The 13,137-nt window shown below is 41.7% G+C and overlaps 1 protein-coding gene and 1 pseudogene across 2 annotated transcripts in view; one reads left to right on the forward strand and one right to left on the reverse strand.

The window, feature by feature from the left end:
- Positions 1–13,137, forward strand: part of KCNG3 (potassium voltage-gated channel modifier subfamily G member 3) — a 57,820-nt gene that overhangs the window by 17,987 nt on the left and 26,696 nt on the right. The gene's annotated exons all lie outside the window — the stretch shown is intronic.
- Positions 6,210–6,665, reverse strand: LOC108315513 (annotated as a pseudogene).

Genomic DNA, 13,137 nt, shown 5'->3' on the forward strand with positions numbered 1-13,137 from the left:
AAAAAAAAAAAAAAAAAGCCACAAAATAGTCCAATCTGTTGAGTATACTTGACCATCTAGTAATAGCATCAGCCTTTTCCAAAAGATACGGAAAGTCTGTCCCTCAGTGTCCAGACTACTGTGTACAAGACCATTTACCAGTAAAAGGAACTAGGGCTCTACAGAGAGAAGGTCTAGGGTCAGAGCCACCTGTAAGGTGGGCCCAAGCCATAAGCTGCACTATGAGTCTGGGCATGCCATACCCATGCCACAGGCCTTGGGGGCTCTGCAGGGAACCCCCCCAGTCAGACTGCCATTTTCTCCAGCTTGCCCTGGGATGTGATAGAAAATTATTGTTATGAATAATGAAAATAAAGCAGATTTCATGGCACAGAAAAGGAAAAAAATAATAATTACCTATCTACAGAGAAAGATGGTAAAAGAACACCACAAAGCTGCAATGAACAAAACTCTGGCAGAAAGTTTAGGAAAACGACTTGATGTCTTCAACAAAGTGTAGACAGAGAAAGAGAAAGGGAATGAGAATATGTTATCTATAAATTATTACTTTATTTTGAGACAGGGTCTCACTCTGTTGCATAAGTTGCAGTGCAGTGGTGTGATCTCAGCTCACTGCAACCTCCACCTCCTAGGCCCAAGTGATCCTCCCACCTAAGCCTCCTGAGTAGCTGGAACATGGGTTTTGCCATGTTGCCCAGGCTCTTGGACTCGAGAGATACACCTGCCTCCTGACCTCGGGTGTCTGCCCACCTTGGCCTCCCAAAGTGCTGGGATTATAGGCGTGAGCCACTGTGCCCAGCCCTGTTTTATTAATTATATACTGAATTTTATAATATTCATGTTTTGATCAATTGCATCCTATTAATTCTTGTAGTGGTAACTTGATAAAAAAAATTTGACACAATTTACAGTCACAGGAATTTTTTTTTTTCAGAGACAGAGTCTCAGGCCAGGTGCAGTGGCTCACATCTGTAATCCCAGCACTTTGGGAGACTGAGGTGGCAGATCACTTGAGGTGCCAGGAGTTTAAGACCAGCCTGGCCAACATGGTGAAACCCAGTGTCTACGAAAAATAAAAAAAATTAGCCAGGTATAATGGTGCACGCCTTTTATCCCAGCCTCTGGGAGGCTGAGGCACGAGAATCACTTCAACCTGGGAGAAGGAGGTTATAATGAGCTGAGATTGCACCACTGCACTCCTCCAGCCTGGGCGACAGAACAAGACTGCATCTCAAAACAAAAAAATAAAAGAAAGAAAAAAAGACAGAGTCTTTATCTGTCACTCAGGCTGAAATACAGTGGTGTGATCATAACTCACTGCAGCACCAAGCCCCCGGCTCAAGCTATCCTCCCGCCTCAGCATCGCAAGTAGCTGGGACTGCACCACACCAAGTAGCACAGGAAATTTCAAATAGTGTAATTGGAAGCTGACTTTTTGTTGTTGCAGAGAATTGTAATGGAGTGTTTGCAGAATTTCAAGTATAAAAATATATTACAGCAGGTCCTTTTAAACTTTGGTTATAGAAGTTTGTTCAGCAAATATGCTGAACACCTGTGTACCGTGTGCTAAGGACACAATGAGAAGAGAGGATATAAGGTGGCTTCCTTGCCTTTGTGTAGCCTGGTCTAATTATGATTAGTTTGCACAAATCGTGTATATTGGGTCAGCTGCCACTGGAATAAGGCAGGCTGACTCCTCCCAAACCTATTGCTTTCAAAGGATTCGTCAGAACAAAAGAATTCCCCTTTATGAGTTCTCTTTAATTTACCCATATTTAATTATCTTTTTGTTTGTTTTACAACAAAAATTTTTAGGTCAAAATTACAGTGTAGTGCATAAAACTTAAGTGTAAGATTTGATAAAATTTGACAAATGTTTAAAAAATATACCAGGGCAAAATTAAGTGGGGAAAGCAGAATGGAAACAAAGTATATGAAGAAAGTAACAATGTAAATTTTCTGTTAAAGATTGGTAAATGTTTTTAAAAATGAGAGTTGGTAGGTATATCAAAACATGATATTTGAATTCATAACAGTTTTTTAGAAATTATTTATTTATTTTTTATTTTGAGACAGAGTTTTGCTCTTGTCACCCAGGCTGGAGTGCAGTGGTGCAATGGTGGCTCACTGTAATCTCCACCTCACAAGCTGAAGCGATTCTCCTTCCTCAACCTTCTGAGTAGCTGGGATTACAGGCACATGCTGCCATGCACAGATAATTTTTTTATTTTCAGTAGAGATGGAGTTTTACCACGTTGGCCAGGCTGATCTGGAACTCCTGACCTCAGGTTATCTACCCACCTTGGCCTCCCAAAGTGCTGGGATTACAGGCATAAGCCACCACACCCAGCCTTTTTTTTTTTTTTTTGAGACAGAGTTTCACTCTTGTCGCACAGGCTGGAGTGCAATGGTGCAATCTTGGCTCACTGCGTCCTGTGCCTCCAGGGTTTAGGCTATTTTCCTGCCCCAGCCTCCCAAGTAGGTGAGATTACAGGTGCATGCCACCATGCCTGGCTAACTTTTTTTAAATTTCCTATTTCTAGTAGAGACGGGGATTTGTTCTGTCGGCCAGGTGTGTCTCAAGCTCCTGACCTATGGTCATCCACTCACCTTGGCCTCCCAGAGTGCTGGGATTCCAGGCATGAGCCACTGCGCCTGGCAGAAACTCCATTTCTTTTTGTGCAGCAGCAACTCCATTTTTGTAATGATGTGTGGGGAACTTTGAGTCACACCTCAAGCACCAAATTAAGGGCCAAATTGACTTTAATTGATAGTTATTGTTATATATGTCATTTTAGAACCAAATAATTTGTAAAAAAGCAGAATTTTTCAGCCCTTAGAAAGATTAAAATTAAATTTTATTAGCTGACAGTGTAATATCCAATGGGCTTTTAAAACAAATTGTGCCTATTTCTCAACCTGTAGAATTTTTTTTTTTTTTTTTTGAGATAGAGTTTTACTCTTGTTGCCCAGGCTGGAGTGCAATGACGTAATCTTGGCTCACCACAACCTCTGCCTCCTGGGTTCAAGTGACTCTCCTACCTCAGCCTCCTAAAGTGGTGGAATTACAGAAGTGAGCCACTGTGCCTGGCTGTAAAGCATGTGTTTCTTTTATTTCACAGATTGATTTGTTCTGCTTCTTCAGTTTTTGATAGATACAGTGAAGAAAAACATATTTTGATTGGCATAAGGAATTCGGTTTTTAAATGCTTAAATTTTGCTTTATTTTCAACTTATATTAGAAAAGAAAAAAAATCTTCAGAGCATTTGCTGTAATGGCTTAGCACCAATATTTTAATAAATTATACAGGTTAGGCCAGGCATGGTGGCTCACCCCTGTAATCCTAGCACCTTGGGAGGCTGAGGCGGGTGAATCTCTTGAGGCCAGGAGCTCGAGACCAGCCTGGGCAACATGGTGAAACCCCATCTCTACTGAAAATACAAAAATTATCTGGGCATGGTGGCGCATACTTGGGAGGCTGAGGCAGGAGAATCACTTGAACCCAGGAGACGGAGGTTGCAGTGAGCCAAGATCATGCCACTGCACTCTAGCTCGGGGGACAGAGCGAGACTCTGTCTAAAAACAAACAAAAAAAAGGATCTGGAGTTTGAGACCAGCCTGATCAACATGTTGAAACCCCATCTCTACTAAAAATACAAAAATTAGCCAGGCATGGTGGGGTGTGCCTGTAGTCCAGCTCAGGAGGGCGAGGCAGGAGAATTACTTGAACCTGTGGGGCGGAGGTTGCAGTGAGCTGAGATTGCGCCACTGAACTCCAGCTTGGGAGAAAGTGTGAGACTCTGTCTTAAAAAAAAAAAAAAAAGAGAAAGAAACATATGCTTTAGAAAGGTAGAAGAGGAAATTATGTATAAAAGTCATTATAAAGTCTTCAGGCATATAAAAAACAATGGATGATAACAGTGAACATCTGTGTACCCACTACCCAACTAAAGAAATAAAACATTAAAAATGCCATTGAGCCTGTAATCCCAGCACTTTGAGAGGCCAAGGTGGGTGGATCACCTGAGGCCAGGAGTTTGAGACCAGCCTGGCCAACGTGGTAAAACCCTGTCTTTACCAAAAAAATACAAAATTTAGCCGGGCATGTTGGCACATGCCTGTAGTTCCAGCTACTGAGGAGGCTGAGGTGGGAGAATCACTGGAACCCAGGAGGCAGAGGTTGCAGTGAGCCAAGATCATGCCAGTGCACTCCAGCCTGGGCGACGGAGTGAGTCCTTGTCTCATAAAAAAAAATTTGCAGCTGAAGTTAACTTAGTGCCTCTTTCCCATTGAAATCCCTTTATTTCCACAGAAAGTGGCACTCTCCTGACTTTGATGTTATTTCCATGTACTTAAAAATACATTTAATATATGATTATATATCTACATAAAATATAACATTGTTTAGCATAAACTATTTTTATAAATGTTATAATCAATGGAGTCTGCAGCTTGCCTTTTTAGCTCAGCTTCATGTTCATGTTTGAGTCCTGTTGTTCAATATCCTTGCCATTTCTACATTTAGTCACACTGTAACGCTTTGCTAATCTGGTAGATAAGAAATATATCTTGCTTTTTTTCTGGTTCTTTCTTTGTTTTTTTTCTTTCTTGCTTTCTTTTTTTCTTGAGATACAGGGTCTCACTCTGTCACTGAGGCTGGAGTGCAGTGGTAAAATCATGGCTCACTGCTGCCTCAACCTCCCTGGCTCAAGCAATCCTCCTGCCTCAGCCTCCCAAAGTGCTGGGATTACAGGCATGAGCCACTGCATCCAGCCTCATGTCTGGGTTGTTTTGATCAGCATAATGTTTAAAAACATTTTTCTACATGTTGTTTGTATTATTAGTTAATTCCTTTTTTAAAAATGGAGATATTCACATAATAAAATCTACCATTTCAAGTGTGCAATTTGGTGGTTTTTAATGATATGCACTACATTGTACAACTATCATGACTATTCCAGAACATTTTCATCACCCCAGAAAGAAACCTACTTGTTAGCAGTCACACCCTGTTCCCCCTCCTTGCACCCTGGCAACCATCTGCTTTCTTTCTCCATGGATTTGCCTATTCTGGACATTACATATGAATACAATTATACAACATGGAACCTTTTGTGTCTGGCTACTTTCACTTAGTTTATTATCAAGATTCATCCATGTGGTATTTCATTCCTTTTATGACTGGATAATAATCTATTATATGGTTATATAACATTTTGTTTACCCATTCATCAGTTGAACATTTGTATTGTTTTTACTGTTTAGTTATTATGACTGCTATGAATATTTGTGTCCAAATTTTTGTGTGAATATATCTAAATTTTTTTTTTTTTTTGAGACAGTATCACTCTGTTGCCCAGGCTGGAGTGCAGTGGCAAGATCATAGCTCACTGCAGCCTTGAAGCCCTGGGCTCAAGTGATCCTTTAGCCTCAGCTTTCCAATTAGCTGGTACTATAGGCATTTACCACCATGCCTGGCTAATTTAAACATTTTTTGTAGAGTTAGATCTCACTGTGTTGCCTAGGCTGGTGCCAATCCTTCTGCGTTGGCCTCCCAAAGTGCTTGGATTATAGATTTGAAAGCCACCCCTTCTGCCCACCCCCCCCTTTTTTTTTCCGAGACGGAGACCTGCTCTGTTGCCCAGGCTGGAGTGCAGTGATGTGACCATGGCTCGCTGCAGCCTCAGCCTCCCACCTTAGCCTCCTGAGTATTGGGACTACATGCCACCACACCTGGCTAATTTTTGTATGTTTTTATAGAGATAGGGTCCCACTTTGTTGCCCCGGCTGGTTTCAAACTCCTGGGCTCAAGGCATGTGCCTGCCTCAGCCTTCCAAAGTGCCAGTATTACAGTTGTGAGCCACCATGCCTGATCCTGACTTTCCTTTTTCTTAGTGGTTGATTACACATCCTAGGTACTGATTGTGCATTGCAAATATTTTCTTTTATTTATTGGTTTATTTTAAAATATTTGTAGAGACAGGGTTTTACTATGTTGCCCAGGCTGGTCTCGAACTCCTGCAATCCTCCTATACTGACCTCAGAGTATCTGGATTATAGGCGTGAGCTACCGTGCCTGGCTGCAAATATCTTCTTTCTGACTGTGGCTGGTATTTTTACTTTGCTTTAGGTGTTTTTGGGCTTATAGAATCTGTACATTTAAAAAAATTTTAAACAATTACTTTGTTACTTGAGTACATAGACAAATTTATGCGACCAGGACAGAGGCTGTAGATGACTCATATTTCCAACTGGGAGGGAGGACTCGCTTTGTCTTATAATATCAAGCCAAATAGTGAATCCAGCTCTCTATCAGAATCAGACAGAATTTAGCATTCTTATCGTTTCTATTCCTCTGAGGATGCTTTCAAACAGCAACTGCTTTCTTAATTAAATGGTAGAGATCTTCAGGGAGATCAGGAGCAAGTCCTTTGGACTTGAGAATTCTTGAGATTTTATTGCCCGTCACAAAATGTACTTGTGTAACACCATGTGAGTCTCTCAGGATCACACCGATTTGTGAAGGAGTCAGCCCTTCTTGGCCAGTTTGTAAATCTGCTCCTTCACTTCATCAGATGTCAACTTCAGCCAAGGTGGGGATGCAGCAGTGATAGGACAGATCCAACTGGGACAGGCCCTTCCTGGGAGCATGCATGCCACCCATGATGGCAGCAGTCAGGCAGCAAAAGGAAGAAGCTGTACATTTTTTTTTTTTTTTTTTTTTTTGAGACAGAGTCTCACTCTGTCACCAGGTGCTAGGCTGGAGTGCAGTGGCACAATCTCGGCTCACTGCAACATCCACTTCCCGGGTTCAAGCAATTCTCCTGCCTTAGCCTCCTGAGTAGCTGGGACTACAGGCGCACACCACCACACCCAGCTAATTTTTGTATATTTAGTAGAGACGGAGTTTCACCATGTTGGCCAGGATGGTCTTGATCTCTTGACCTCGTGATCCGCCCACCTCGGCCTCCCAAAGTGCTGTGATTACAGGCTTGAGCTACCTCACCCAGCTAAAGCTGTATATTTTAATAGACAAATTTATCAATATCTTTTTTTATGGTTAGTGTGATTTTTTTTTTTTTTTTTGACATAGCCTTGCTCTGTCGCCAGGCTGGAGTGCAGTGGTGCATCCCAGCTCACTGCAACTTCTGGTTTCAGGCAATTCTCCTGCCTCAGCCTCCTGAGTAGCCAGCACTACAGGCACGCACCATCACGCCTGGCTAATTTTTTTGTATTTTTAGTAGAGACGGGGTTTTACCATGTTGGCCTGGATGGTCTCGATCTCTTGACCTAATGATCCACCCGCCTCGGCCTCCCAAAGTGCTGGGATTACAGGTGTGAGCCACCGTACCTGGCCGGTTAGTGTGATTTTTAACTTATCTGAGAAAACATCCAATATTGTCTTCAAAATCATAAAGATTCTTTTATATTTTCTTTAAAGTTGTAAATACATTTATAAATAATTAACTTTTACATTTCAAATTGAGCCTGTAGTCCACCTATACTTATAATAATAATAATAATTATTATTATTATTTTTTGAGATGGAGTCTTGCTCTGTTACCCAGGCTGGAGTGCAGTGGCACGATCTTGGCTCACTGCAATCTCCACCTACCAGGTTCAAGCAATTCCCCTGCCTCAGCCTCCCAAGTAGCTGGGACTATAGGCATGCACCACCATGCCCAGCTAATTTTTGTATTTTAGTAGAGACAAGGTTTCACCACATTGGCCAGGATGGTCTGGATCTCCTAACCTCATGATCTGCCCGGCTTGGCCTCCTAATGTGTTGGTATTACAGATCTGAGCCTCTGCGCCTGGCCTAGTTGATCTATAACTATTTATGTGAGGAATTTAATTTTATTCATGTGTGTAACACTTTCCCCAGCACTATAGCATAGTCCAGTATGTACTTCACTAATCTAAAGAGCCTCATTTGCCATATATCTTTTTTATGTGGATATATGGATTTACTTCTAGGTTCACTATTATATTAATTCTAGCATCAACACTATACTGTCTTAATTCCTGAAACAATATAGACAGCTTATTAATTTCCATGAGAACCGTTCTTGGGAATTTTGATCACATTACACTAAATTTTTTTGCGTTAAATTTATGGATTAATTTGGAGAGTTGGCATTTTTACGTTATTTAGTTTTATTATCCATGAACATAGTATATATAATTCTACTTCATTGTTCTTTAAGGCCTTTCAATAAAGTTTTATGGCTTTCATCTAAAAATTATTTTATTTTATTTCATTTGTTTTTTTTTTTGAGACGGAGTTTCACTCATGTTACCCAGGCTGGAGTGCAATGGCGCGATCTCGGCTCACCGCAACCTCCGCCTCCTGGGTTCAGGCAATTCTCCTGCCTCAGCCTCCTGAGTAGCTGGGATTACAGGCACGCACCACCATGCCCAGCTAATTTTTTTTTTTTTTGTATTTTTAGTAGAGCCTGGGTTTCACCATGTTGACCAGGATGGTCTCGATCTCTTGACCTCGTGATCCACCCGCCTCGGCCTCTCAAAGTGCTGGGATTACAGGCTTGAGCCACCGCGCCCGGCCTAAAAATTATTTTATACCTTTCGTTAGATTTATATATAGGTACCTTATAACTTGTGTTGCTATTGCTGATTATATTCTTTTTTAAAATTACAGTTTCTGCCTTTTGCCGATATAGCTGTACAGTTGATTTTGTACCTTCATCTTATATGTAGCAATATGGACTGTTCCTAATTTATGATGGTTCATTTTAAGATTTTTTGGTTTATGATGAGTTTACTGAAATTTAACTTCATTGTATGTCAAAGAGCACCTGTACTTTTCATTTATTCTAATAACTCATAAAATCTATTTTTGTTGTAATGTAGACATGATACTATCTGGAAATACAGTCTTTGCAACCTTTATAACACCTTTGTCTTGTTCCAGTGGTTAAACCCTTTAGAGTTGTACTGATGCGAAGTGGTGACTGCTGGCATTCTTGTCTTTTTATTTTTAAATACATTTTTAGATCACACTTGCTAATTTATGTAGAATTTTTGCATATATGTTTCTAAATGAGATTGGCCTATAGTTTTTCTCTCTTGTACTGTCTGTTTGGGTTTGGTATCAGGATTTCAGTAGCTATAGCCTCAACCTCTCCAGACTCAAGCGATCCTTCCACCTCAGCTCCCCAGTAGCTAGGACTACAGGTGCATGCTACCATGCCTGGCTAATTTTTTTATTTTTTGTAGAGACTGAATTTTGCCATGTTGTCCAGGTTGGTCTTGAACTCCTGGGCTCAAGCAGTCTGCCTGTGTGGGCCTCCCAAAGTGCTGGGATTACTGTTGTGAACCAGCACACCTGGGCATGATTTCACTAACTTTTTTTTTTTTTTGAGACAGAGTCTCACTCTGTCACCCAGGCTGGAATGCGGTGGCATAATCTTGACTCACTGCAACCTCTGCCTCCTAGCCTCCCAAGTAGCTGAGATTACAGACATGTGCCACCATGCCTGGCTCATTTTTGTATTTTTGGTAGAGACGTGTTTTCACCAAGTTGGCCAGACTGGTTTCAAACTCCTGACCTCAAGTTATCCACCCACATTGGCCTCCCAAAGTGCTGGGATTACAGGTGTGAGTTGCTGCGCCCAGCATTTTACCGATTTTTTTTTCTTGAGATGGAGTCTCACTCTATCGCCAGGCTGGAGTGCAGTGGCGCATCCCAGCTCACTGCAACTTCTGTTTTCCGGTTTCAAGCAATTCTCCTGCCTCAGCCTCCCGAGTAGCTGGGACTACAGGCACGCACCACCATGCCTGGCTAATTTTTTTTGTATTTTTAGTACAGACGGGGTTTCACCATGTTGGCCGGGATGGTCTCAATCTCTTGAGCTCATGATCCACCTGTCTCTGCCTCCCAAAGTTATGGGATTACAGGCGTAAGCCACCGCGCCTGGCTCACTAACTTTTTAAAATGAGTTGGTAACTGCTCTTTAAATTATTTGGGATAGTGTTATATAAAATAAGGATTATTCATTCTGGGTATTTGATAGAACTTGCCTGTAGAATCATCTGGACCTGATGTGCATCTTTCGGTGGATAGATTTCAAAGTGTAGATTCAGTTTTTTTTTTTTTTTAATCTTTGTAGGACCATTCAGTTTTTCCAGTTTTTCTAAAACTGAAAATTTTGGTCTGATTCATTTTTCTGAGAAATTGTCCATTTCACCTTAATTTCATGTTTATCTTCATGGAGTGGTTTAATGTATTTTTATGTTTTTATAAAAGGTCTGTTTTTGGCTGGGCACGGTGGCTTACGCCTGTAATCCCAGCACTTTGGGAAGCCAAGGCAGACGGGTCACCTGAAGTCAGGAGTTGGAGGTCAGCCTGGCCAACGTGGTGAAACCCTGTCTCTACTAAAAATGCAAAAATTAGCCAGGTATGGTGGCAGGCACCTGTACTTCCAGCTACTAGGGAGGCTGAGACAGGAGAATTGCTTGAACCCAAGAGGCAGAGGTTGCAGTGAGCTGAGATCATGCCACTGCACTCCAGCCTGGGCAACAAAGTGAGACTTGGTCTCAAAAAAAAAAAAAAAAAAAGTAATTGTGATTTTTGCCACTAATTCCCATGGCAAAAACTACATTAACTTTTGCAACAGTCTACCATTCTGTACCAACAGTGTACAGTCGTGTGTCACATAAGGACAGGAGATGCGTTGTTAGGCAATTTCCTTGCTCTGCGAACACCGTAGAGCATCCTCACACCAACTGAGATGGTATTGCCTACTACATACCTCACCACTTAGGCTGTATGGTGTAGCCTGTTGCTCCTAGGCCACAAACCTATGCAGCATCTACTGAATACTGTAGGCAGTTATAACACAGTGGTAATTACTTGTACATTGTTTTTTTTGTGATTTTTTTTTTTTTTTTTGAGATAGAGTCTCTATCACCAAGGCTGTAGTGCAGTGGCACACAATCTCGGCTCACTGCAACCTCCACCTCTTGGGTTCAAGTAATTCTCCTGCCTCAGCCTCCCGAGAAGCTGATGTTACAGGCAGGCCCCATCCCACTTGACTAATTTTTGTATTTTTGTTAGAGACAGGGTTTCACCATGTTGACCAGGCTGGTCTCAAACTCCTGACCTCAGGTGATCCGCCTATCTCGGCCTCCCAAGATGTTGGGATTACAGGTGTGAGCCATTGCGTCTGGCCTCTTTGTACATTTAAACGTACCTAAACAGAGAAAAGGTACAGTAAAAATGCAGTATTGTAATCTTATGGAACCACTGTCATATATATGATTCATTGTTGACAGAAATGTCGTTGTGTGGTGTCTGATTGTATGCGGTTTCAGTTACTTCACAAACTTGGTGTTACTGCTCTTACAAATTTTAGTTATTCTGTTGGGAGTGTAGTAATATGTCATTGTGGTTTTAATTTCTCTGATGACAAAGAGATGATCATCTTTTTCATTAGCTTGTTGGCCTTTTACATAATTTATTATGTGAAGTGTTTGTCCACATATTTAGCCTATTTTTTAAAAAATGGGTTATTTTTGGCCAGGCCCCGGGGGCTCATGCCTGTAATCCCAGCAGTTTGGGAGGCTGAGGCAGGTGGATCACCTGAGGTTGGGAGTTTGAGACCAGCCTGACCAAAATGAAGAAACCCCATCTTTACTAACAATACAAAATCAGCCGGATGTGGTGGTACATGCCTGTAATCCCAGTTACTCAGGAGGCTGAGACAGGAGAATTGCTTGAACGCAGGAGGTGGAGGTTGCAGTGAGCCAAGATCACGCCGTTGCACTCCAGCCTGGCAACAAGAGCGAAACTCCGTCTCAAAAAAAAAAAAAGGTTATTTAGTTTTGCTATTTGCTATTGAGTTTTAGGAGTTCTTTGTGCAATCTGAATACTAGTCCTTTGGCAGATGTGTTGTGAATATTTTCCTCTTGTTTCTGGCTTGCTTATTCATTTTCTTACTGGTGTCTTTTATTATACTAAAGTTTTTAATTTTGGTAAAGTCTATTTATCAGTATTTTCTTTCATGCTTTTTCTGCCCTACGTAAGAAAGTTAGCCTGTTTCCCAAGTCACAAAGATTATTCCTATGTTTTCTTCTAAAATCTTTCTTTTTATTTTTGAGACAGAGTCTTGCTATGTCAACCAGGCTGGAGTGCAGTGGCTTGATCTTGGCTCACCGCAACCTCTGCCTCCTGGGTTCAAGCAATTCTTCTGCCTCAGCCCCCTGAGTAGCTGTGACTACAGGTGTGTGCCACCACACCCGGCTAATTTTTGTATTTTTAGTAGAGGTGGGGTTTCACCATTTTGGCCAGGCTGGTCTTGAACTCCTGACCTCATGAACTGCCTGCCTTGGCCTCCCAAAGCACTGGGATTACAGGCATGAGCCACCACACTCCGCCCCAAAATTTTTATAGGCTGATGCTGGTGGATCACTTGAACCCTGGAGTTCGAGACCAGCCTGGGTAACATGGTGAAATCTCATCTCTACTAAAAATACAAAAACTAGCTGGGTGTGATGGTCAATGCCTGTAGTCCCAGCTACTTGGGAGGCTGAGGTGGGAGGATCTCCTGAGCCCGGGAGTTAGAGGCAGTAGTGAGCCATGATTGTGCAACTGTATTCCAGTCTGAGTGACAGAGCCAGACCCTTTTTCAAAATAATAATAATAATGGGGCGGGGGCGTGGTGGCTCACGACTGTAATCCTAGCACTTTGGGAGGTTGAGGCGGGTGGATCACAAGGTCAAGGGTTCAAGACTAGCCTGGCCAACATAATGAAACCCCATTTCTACTAAAAAATACAAAAAAATTAGCTGGGCATGATGGTGCGTGCCTGAGTAGTCCCAGCTACTCAGGAGGCTGAGGTAGGAGAATAACTTGAACTCGGGAGGTGGAGGTTGCAGGGAGCCCAGATCACGCCACTGCACTCCAGCCTGGGCAACAGAGTGAGACTTTGTCTGAAAAAAATAAAATAAAATAAAAAATAAATTAATTAAATACTCCTAAAAAAATAAAATCTTTATAGTTTTTACTTTTACATTTAGTACTATACTCCATCTCATTAATCTTCGAGTGGTTTGAAGTAAGGATAGTAATGCATTATCTTTGTTTTTTTTTTATTTTTTATTTATTTATTTTATTT

Source organism: Cebus imitator, unplaced genomic scaffold (assembly GCF_001604975.1).
Source record: "Cebus imitator isolate Cc_AM_T3 unplaced genomic scaffold, Cebus_imitator-1.0 Scaffold172, whole genome shotgun sequence".
In the NCBI taxonomy this organism is placed as follows: Eukaryota; Metazoa; Chordata; class Mammalia; order Primates; family Cebidae; genus Cebus; species Cebus imitator.